Raw genomic sequence first — 10,081 nt, forward strand, 5'->3', positions numbered from 1 at the left:
CCCGCTTTATAATATCCTTGGGAAGATTTCCGTTTAATTTGTGGCCATCGCCATCCTGTCTTCCTGCTGCCTAGCACCTTTGCATAAGCTCCCACTACCGGAAGTCTACCCACTGGAAGGTGAATTGTGGTTTGGCTTCCTTGGGAGCATTTCTTACTCTCTCTGCAACCCAGAATTTTCTTTTCATCTCAGACAGGCAGGTGGGAGAAGAAAAGTCCTGGATAGACCTGTTTCCTACATAAATTCATGACCTAAACTGTAATATAAGATGATAAACCTCATGAGGGCAGAGACCAGAGCTTTTTATTCCTAGCACATAGAAGTATTAAAAAGCATATGTATTGACTACTTGAACAAACCAAGACAGAGAAAGATATCCTTGGAGTTTGTTCTGTTCTTATTTGAAACTTCATCTTTTGTGTAAAGATAGTATTTCAGCTCTCAGCAGGTAAAGTAACAATTTGGGAAAGTACCAGTTTTGTCAGCAAACTTCACTTCAATCCTGAACATCAATTAAGAGCACTTTTATTTGAATCTGCATTTGTTTAGGGCTATTCATGACAACAGGCTGTATGTAACAAAAATAACGCCATTTAGACTTGTTTTTCACTTAACAATTCCTCTTCTAAAATCCCTTGTGTTAAACTTGGCTAAATGAGCAGGCATGACCTCTCATTCTACCACAGATACAGGCAGAGATGATCCTTTTATGGGGAGCCAGCCTGGTGAATGGACTACCCTGGTGGCTCAGATGGTAAAGAATCCACCTGCAATGCTGGTTCGTCCCCTGGGTTGGGAAGATCCCCTGGAGGAGGGCATGGCAACTCACTCCAGTATTCCTGCCTGGACAATCTCCACGGACAGAGGAGCCTGGTGGGCTGCAGGCTATGGGGTCACAAAGAGTCGGACATGACTGAGTGACTAAGCGCAGCACAGCACAGTCTGGTGAGTATCCTATTCCTCTTGGGTAATTCTGGATAAGGATAGTCAGGATCTTCAGTCAGAAATATCTGTTGTGAAGAGTGAGGTGTTTGTGTTGGGAGAGTTAGCTGCAAACTTACCTAGGCAAGGGAGGGACTAAGTGGACTTCTAAACAGTAGGGGTAGGACTTTTTGGAAGAATTCTCAAAGCAAACAATGGAGTTTGGTCATTGGATGAAAGACTTGGTAAACAACCAGAACATTAAATATGGGGTTTAGTAACTGACAATTCTTTAGCCAGCAACCAATGAAGCCTAAGAATATGATGGACTCAGCAACCAAGATCCAGGGAAATACTAGCTGGATTTCAGGCATGAAGTAGGAAAGGGGACATAATAGCGACTAGTGAAATAAGATCATGTCCCAGGGAAGGACCATCATCTCTATATTATCAATTTATTGTTGGTTCTTCATCTTCTCTCTGCTCTAAATAAGGCTGGTCACAGAGTCTAGGCCAGGATCAAATCTATGGATCAGTTTCTGAAACATGCTTCATGATGACATGCACCACATCACCCAGGGGGTTTGTTAGCAGGTTACAAGATGCCGTCTCAGACCTAAGGACCACTGGGCTTGGGGAACCTAGAAATCTGGATTTTAAAATGTGGTTACAAATGAATCTATTGATTTCTCAATAGACTTTAAGGACCACTTGCTGTGGGCAATGCATATGTGGTCTCATGAGTAATGGTTCACAAGCACCAAAGGGACAAGACAGGGAACACAGCAGATCATTACAAAATAAATAGAAGGCTATTTAAAATAATTATTTGAGTTGAACAGCTGGCACCAAATACTAACATTATTTGATCAATATGGTAAGGTAAAATATTCCTTCAGTTCAGTTCAGTTCAGTTCAATCGCTCAGTCGTGTCCGTCTCTTTGTGACCCCATGAATCGCAGCACACCAGGCCTCCCTGTCCGTCACCAACTCCCAGAGTTCACTTAAACTCACATCCATCGAGTCAGTGATGCCATCCAGCCATCTCATCCTCTGTCGTCCCCTTCTCCTCCTGCCCCCACTCCCTCCCAGCATCAGAGTCTTTTCCACTGAGTCAACTCTTTGCATGAGGTGGCCAAAGTACTGGAGTTTCAGCTTCAGCATCATTCCCTCCAAAGAAATCCCAGGGAGATTACTAAAGAAGAAAAAAATATCCTTATCCCATTGAAATAGCAAATTATATTGAGCGCCTGCTATATATAAAGTGCTAACACAGAACTTCAGAAAAGTAATAATGTGAGATAGGCTTAGAGTTACTTATTGGATTGTTCTCCCCAAGTCTTTGCCTTCTCTCTATTGATTCTTCCTTTGGGTAGAATGCTCATAAATCATGAAGCAGTTACTTTTCAGGAGTCCCAAATAGGATTCTGTCTCAGTATTATCTCACTATTTGAAAAATGGCAAAAAGAGAAACAGTAAAAAGGGAATTTGCTACCACACTTTTTGGGAAGACTTTTTGGGGTTCTATGTGGCTACAGTTGGAGAAGGCAATGGCACCCCACCCCAGTACTCTTGCCTGGAAAACCCCATGGACGGAGGAGCCTGGTAGGCTGCAGACCATGGGGTCACGAAGAGTCGGACACGACTGAGCGACTTCACTTTCACTTTTCCCTTTCATGCACTGGAGAAGGAAATGGCAACCCACTCCAGTGCTCTTGCCGGGAGAATCCCAGGGATGGGGGAGCCTGGTGGGCCGCCGTCCATGGGGTCGCACAGAGTTGGACGCGACTGAAGCGACTTAGCAGCAGTGACTACAGTTACAAGGTAACACACACAGCATACCTGTATCTGTCAGGAATGGCAACAGTCAATTTAGAGGAAGATACAGTCCAACTCAGTTACAAAGTTCAGCTTCCATGGCCAATGGTTCAGAGCAGGGGTAGAGATTCAGGGCTAAGTCTAAAATGCTAACAATAAAAGTGGCAGTGGCAAGACGGAGGTCCAGTCTTGGTTTCCTAATCAGACTGTTCCTTAGCCCTGTAGCCATGGAGAGTAGACATGCCGTAGGGATGACCCTATGGCAGCTGTAGAAACTATGCCCAAGAAAGCATTATTCTGTTCACTGTCAGTAGACTATTCACTCCCATAACAGAAGAAGAGTCAGATTTTCTACATCTTTCTGACCCCAATTTTCAAGAGGGTAATTTTTTGCTTGGTTAAACCAGTCTTTGGAGAAGGCAATGGCAAGCCACTCCAGTACTCTTGCCTAGAAAATCCCATGGATGGAGGAGCCTGGTGGGCTACAGTCCATGGGGTCGCCACGAGTCGGTCACGACTGAGTGACTTCACTTTCACTTTTCACTTTCACACAATGGAAAAGGAAATGGCAACCCACTCCAGTGTTTTTGCCTGGAGAATCCCAAGGACGGCAGAGCCTGGTGGGCTGCCGTCTATGGGGTCGCACAGAGTTGGACACGACTGAAGCAACTTAGCAGCAGCAGCAGCAGCAAACCAGTCTTGAGAGAACGGAGAAGTTAAATGTAAAAGAACTCTCTACTCTTTGTCATCCTTGCCTTCCTATGTGCTGAAATGGATACATCTAAGCCACTGCTTAGAGGAGTTCTCTTTTCTTTTGCACAGTTTTTGGAGAAATCTTGGGTAAACCAGTTTTTGGAGAAATCTGATGAATAGTTGAGACCTATTGAAGAAAGTAGGGAAAATCACTAGACCATTCAGGTATGACCTAAATCAAATCCCTTATGATTATACAGTGGAAGTGAGAAATAGATTTAAGGGCCTAGATCTGATAGATAGAGTGCCTGATGAACTATGGAATGAGGTTTGTGACATTGTACAGGAGACAGGGAGCAAGACCATCCCCATGGAAAAGAAATGCAAAAAAGCAAAATGGCTGTCTGGGGAGGCCTTACAAATAGCTGTGAAAAGAAGAGAAGCAAAAAGCAATGGAGAAAAGGAAAGATATAAGCATCTGAATGCAGAGTTCCAAAGAATAGCAAGAAGAGATAAGAAAGCCTTCCTCAGTGATCGATGCAAAGAAATAAAGGAAAACAACAGAATGGGAAAGACTAGAGATCTCTTCAAGAAAATTAGAGATACCAAGGGAATATTTCATGCAAAGATGAGCTCGATAAAGGACAGAAATGGTATGGACCTAACAGAAGCAGAAGATATTCAGAAGAGGTGGCAAGAATACACAAAAGAACTGTACAAAAAAGATCTTCACGACCTAGATAATCATGATGGTGTGATCACTGACCTAGAGCCAGACATCCTGGAATGTGAAGTCAAGTGGGCCTTAGAAAGCATCACTACGAACAAAGCTAGTGGAGGTGATGGAATTCCAGTTGAGCTATTTCAAATCCTGAAAGATGATGCTGTGAAGGTGCTGCACTCAATATGTCAGCAAATTTGGAAAACTCAGCAGTGGCCACAGGACTGGAAAAGGTCAGTTTTCATTCCAATCCCAAAGAAAGGCAATGTCAAAGAATGCTCAAAGTACCGCACAATTGCACTCATCTCACACGCTAGTAAAGTAATGCTCACAATTCTCCAAGCCAGGCTTCAGCAATACATGAACCGTGAACTTCCTGATGTTCAAGCTGGTTTTAGAAAAGGCAGAGGAACCAGAGATCAAATTGCCAACATCCACTGGATCATGGAAAAAGCAAGAGAGTTCCAGAAAAACATCTACTTCTGCTTTATTGACTATGCCAGAGCCTTTGACTGTGTGATCACAATAAACTGTGGGAAATTCTGAAAGAGATGGGAATACCAGACCACATGACCTGCCTCTTGAGAAATCTGTATGCTGGTCAGGAAGCAACAGTTAGAACTGGACATGGAACAATAGACTGGTTCCAAATAGGAAAAGGAGTACATCAAGGCTGTATATTGTCACCCTGCTTATTTAACTTATATACAGAGTACATCATGAGAAACGCTGGACTGGAAGAAGCACAAACTGGAATCAAGATTGCCGGGAGAGATATCAATAACCTCAGATATGCAGATGATACCATCCTTATGGCAGAAAATGAAGAGGAACTAAAAAGCCTCTTGATGAAAGTGAAAGAGGAGAGTGAAAAAGTTGACTTAAAGCTCAACATTCAGAAAACGAAGATCATGGCATCTGGTCCCATCACTTCATGGGCAATAGATGGGGAAACAGTGGAAAGAGTGTCAGACTTTATTTTTCTGGGCTCCAAAATCACTGCAGATGGTGACTGCAGCCATGAAATTAAAAGACGCTTACTCCTTGGAAGGAAAGTTATGACCAACCTAGATAGCATATTGAAAAGCAGAGGCATTACTTTGCCAACAAAGGTCCATCTAGTCAAGGCTATGGTTTTTCCTGTGGTCATGTATGGATGTGAGAGTCGGGCTGTGAAGAAGGCTGAGTGCCGAAGAATTGATGCTTTTGAACTGTGGTGTTAGAGAAGACTTTTTTTTTTTTTTTTAATTTAGAGAAGACTCTTGAGAGTCCCTTGGACTACAAGGAGATCCAACCAGTCCATTCTGAAGGAGATCAGCCCTGGGATTTCTTTGGAAGGAATGATGCTGAAGCTGAAACTCCAGTACTTTGGGCACCTCATGCGAAGAGTTGACTCATTGGAAAAGACTCTTATGCTGGGAGGGATTGGGGGCAGGAGGAGAAGGGGACGACAGAGGATGAGATGGCTGGATGGCATCACTGACTCGATGGACGTGAGTCTGGGTGAACTCTGGGAGTTGGTGATGGACAGGGAGGCCTGGCGTGGGGTGATTCATGGGGTCACAGTCGGACATGACTGAGTAAATGAACTGAACTGAACTGATATTTTATATTGCATCGAGGTCTATATATATTAGTTATATCATTGCTCAGTCTGCCTGCATGACCCTGAATTAAAGAAATGCATATGGCTGAAATAATTTTCAACTTTTCATTGAGTTGTTTGAATATTCTGTCAATATACACATGAACATAAGTGTATGGGATTTCTCCTGAGTCTGGAAATTCATAATTGCCTCTCCCATTCACCTAATCAAAAGGCCCATCTTGAAACACTGAAGATGTCTAATATTAGGTAGGAAGCAACAATCCAAATGAGTGCTTAAATACAACCTGGGAATTAAGCCCAAATGATTGAAAAGTCTAAGAAAAACTTCTAGTGTAGTTTCTGTATATAAAATTCTAGAAAAGAAATACTTCTAGAGGCTTTGGAACTAGATAGAGGTGTTTGCACAATATTGTAAATGTACTAATGCCACAGAATTGTTCACTTTACAGTGGTTAATTCTATGTGATATGAATTTCACGTCAATTTTTTTTTTAAAGAAATAGTTTTTGAGCTATTGATTTCCTTGCAACTGAGAACTTAAGTGTAAAAGGACTCTCTACTCTTTGTATCATCTTTTCCTTCCTTATGCTGATATGGATATGTCTAAGCCACTGCTTTCAAAGGCTTAGGGATAACATTTTCTTTCCCCTCAATTGATTTTTCTTTTCCTTTGCACAAGCATTGATTTTTTTTGGTTTGTCCTTGTCCTGTCCCATTCCCCCCCAAGTTCTTTATGTGCGGTTAGTTCTGCCTGGGTGTGCAATTGAGAATCTTTGAAGTCTGAGTCTGATGCCATGCAGTTTTTCTTGCAGCAAACAGAAGACAGAGGTTGATGTATTCTCCATAGTGTTGGCGAGCTCGGTATGTCTTTGCTTTTTCTCTGTTGTGGGATATCAGGAAAGACTGGTGAGGACAGTCTTTCTAGGGTTATGGAAGCTAGGCTTCAAAGGCAGGTGGGCGATTGCTCCCTGGGCTACTGTTGATGAGCCATCATTCATGGGAAAGCTGCAAGAGAAAGGCGAGATTCCATCACCTGCGTCCCCTCCCCCCGTTGATGCCATAACAAACCGAAGTACATACTCTTCAAATGCCCCATTCCCTTCAACCCAGTCACTAATGCAAGGTAGGTGGAACTATTCCTTCCTTTCTTTAAGCCTCTCTATTATTTCTTAAGGGGCTTTCCTGGTAGTTCAGCTGGTAAAGAATCTGCTGAAATGCAGGAGACTCTGGTTCAATTCCTGTGTTGGGAAGATCCCCTGTAGAAGGGATAAAATTCACATTAATACATACAATTTGCTGTTGTACTTGATTTCATTTAATGTTCATGATTCTGTGAAATAGGGAGTTGCAGCAGAGGACACCAAAGTTTACAGACCTCACCTGGCTTGTCCAAACCACCTCTCTAAGAAGATGTGGAGATACTAACGCTTGAATATAGGGCTTTCAGTAATCTCATTCTTTCTACTTCATCAAGTTATATGGTGCTGTGCTCCCTCCTAAGAGTACCTGCAGATGGCTTACATCCTTGTGATGACTGTTTTAGTCAGGCCATTACACATGTCTGTGCAAGCATGCACTGCACACTTCCAGGGGCCACTGTTCACAAGGACTGCAGGATGTTCAGTGTTATGGCCTTGGGTGTTGCATTCGATTTATCTGCCATTGGGTGGAGAGACGAAGATGATTGTGATGTAGTCCCTGGAGCTCACAGCCAACATTTATAGTCAGTCCTCTGTTGCTGAATGAGATAAATAAACAATTCCAAGAATCATCTGAACCTGCTTCACACACTTGATGCTATTTTCTCAATGTTTTTCCAAAGTCAAGAAACACCTTCACAACTGACTTAAGATTTTCTAAATAAACATAAGATAACTTAGTTAGCAGTGGATTGCAACTCGATTACTCATACTTTGTGTCCTGTGTCACAGGGAATGAAAGAAACTGGAGAAAGGGGGATATGATGCTTGGTTTTATGTATCATCTTGACCATGGGGTGCCCAGATATTTGGCGGAACATTATTTGGGGTGTGTCTGTGAGGGTGTTTCTGGATGAGATTAGCATTTGGATCAGCAGACTGAGTGAAGTGTTAATAGACTGCCTTCTTGAGTATGAGTGGACATCATCCAGTTCATTGAGGGCCTGAATAGAATAAAAAGATGGAAGAAGGAAAAAGTCCCTTTCTGTTTGACTGTGTTGAGCTGGGGCATTGGTCTTTTCCAGCACTTGGACTGGGACTTCTATCACAGGCATTGGTGGGTCTCAGGTTTTTGGACTCAGGTTGGAACTACACAACTGGTTTCCTGAGGCTCTAGCTTGCAGAGGGAAGATCATGGAAGCTTTTGGCCTCCATGATCATATGAGCTAATTTCTTATAATCATAAACATATATACCCCTTTATATTATAATCTCCTATTGGTTCTGTTTTTTCTGGAGAACTGTGACTAATACAGGGGGTGAATTGGAACTAATAATGACAAACAACTAAAACATTATTTCTTAGGACTACATAATGTCCATACTAAGGATGATCTAGATAAGATCTTTAAGAAAGATATGTTTAGCATCAACAGACAAAAGGGTAATACCTTTAGATAACTGTTCATCTCTCAGTCATTAGAGATACACTCTTGTATTCATGGTTGCCAAGATTGGATGTTAGCAGATATACTTAGCACATAATGTTTAGCATTTTTCATGTCATTCAATTATCCAGATACCCATGATGAAACTGTCAGTGTATAATGACTATTTACATCTTGTATCTTTCTGGGCAAAAAATATCCATTCTCACAGTGAGTCTGTGTTTCATGTACCACAAACAAGAGTTTCTGAAATAGGATATATAGACACAGAGACATTAATGCATGCAAAAAATACATTTTGAGGTTAGAAAAAGGCGAAATGTTAGGAGTAACCTTAGAAAGTCACTGAACCTCCTTGGGTCTCAGCTTTTACATCTGTAAGTAGAGATAAAATTTTACCTTTGGTCATATATCTGCTCTGGTTTCTTTTGTGAATCGAATAGTTACTCCAGGTAAAAGTGCTCTGTGAAATGTAAATACTTGGCAATATTTAAGACACCATTACTTTAAACAGTTTATAGAGAAACATACATACTCAGTGCACTCAAACATACATACAGCAAAAACAAGACCAGGAGCTGACTGTGGCTCAGATCATGAACTCCTTATTGCCAAATTTAGACTTAAATTGAAGAAAGTAGTGAAAACCACTAGACCATACAGGTATGACCTAAATCAAATCCCTTATGATTATACAGTGGAAGTGAGAAATAGATTTAAGGGCCTGGATCTGATAGATAGAGTGCCTGATGAACTATGGAATGAGGTTCGTGACAATGTACAGGAGACAGGGAGCAAGACCATCCCCATGGAAAAGAAATGCAAAAAAGCAAAATGGCTGTCTGGGGAGGCCTTACAAATAGCTGTGAAAAGAAGAGAAGTGAAAAGCAAAGGAGCAAAGGAAAGATATCAGCATCTGAATGCAGAGTTCCAAAGAATAGCAAGAAGAGATAAGAAAGCCTTCCTCAGTGATCGATGCAAAGAAATAGAGGAAAACAACAGAATGGGAAAGACTCGAGATCTCTTCAAGAAAATTAGAGATACCAAGGGAATATTTCATGCAAAGATGGGCACAATAAAGGACAGAAATGGTATGGACCTAACAGAAGCAGAAGATATTCAGAAGAGGTGGCAAGAATACACAGAAGAACTGTACAAAAAAGATCTTCATGACCCAGATAATCATGATCGTGTGATTACTGACCTAGAGCCAGACATCCTGGAATGTGAAGTCAAGTGGGCCTTAGAAAGCATCACTACGAACAAAGCTAGTGGAGGTGATGGAATTCCAGTTGAGCTCTTTCATATCCTGAAAGATGATGCTGTGAAAGTGCTGCACTCAATATGCCAGCAAATTTGGAAAACTCAGCAGTGGCCACAGGACTGGAAAAGGTCAGTTTTCATTCCAATCCCAAAGAAAGGCAATGTCAAAGAATGCTCAAAGTACCGCACAATTGCACTCATCTCACATGCTAGTAAAGTAATGCTCAAAATTCTCCAAGCCAGGCTTTAGCAATATGTGAACTGTGAACTTCCTGATGTTCAAGCTGGTTTTAGAAAATGCAGAGGAACCAGAGATTAAATTGCCAACATCCGCTGGATCATGAAAAAAGCAAGAGAGTTCCAGAAAAACATCTATTTCTGCTTTATTGACTATGACAAAGCCTTTGACTATGTGGATCACAATAAACTGTGGGAAATTCTGAAAGAGACGGGAATACCAGACCACCTG

This window comes from Bos grunniens, chromosome 6, assembly GCF_055505025.1.
Source record: "Bos grunniens cultivar Pamir isolate PY7600 chromosome 6, Bosgru_T2T1.0, whole genome shotgun sequence".
NCBI lineage: Eukaryota > Metazoa > Chordata > Mammalia > Artiodactyla > Bovidae > Bos > Bos grunniens.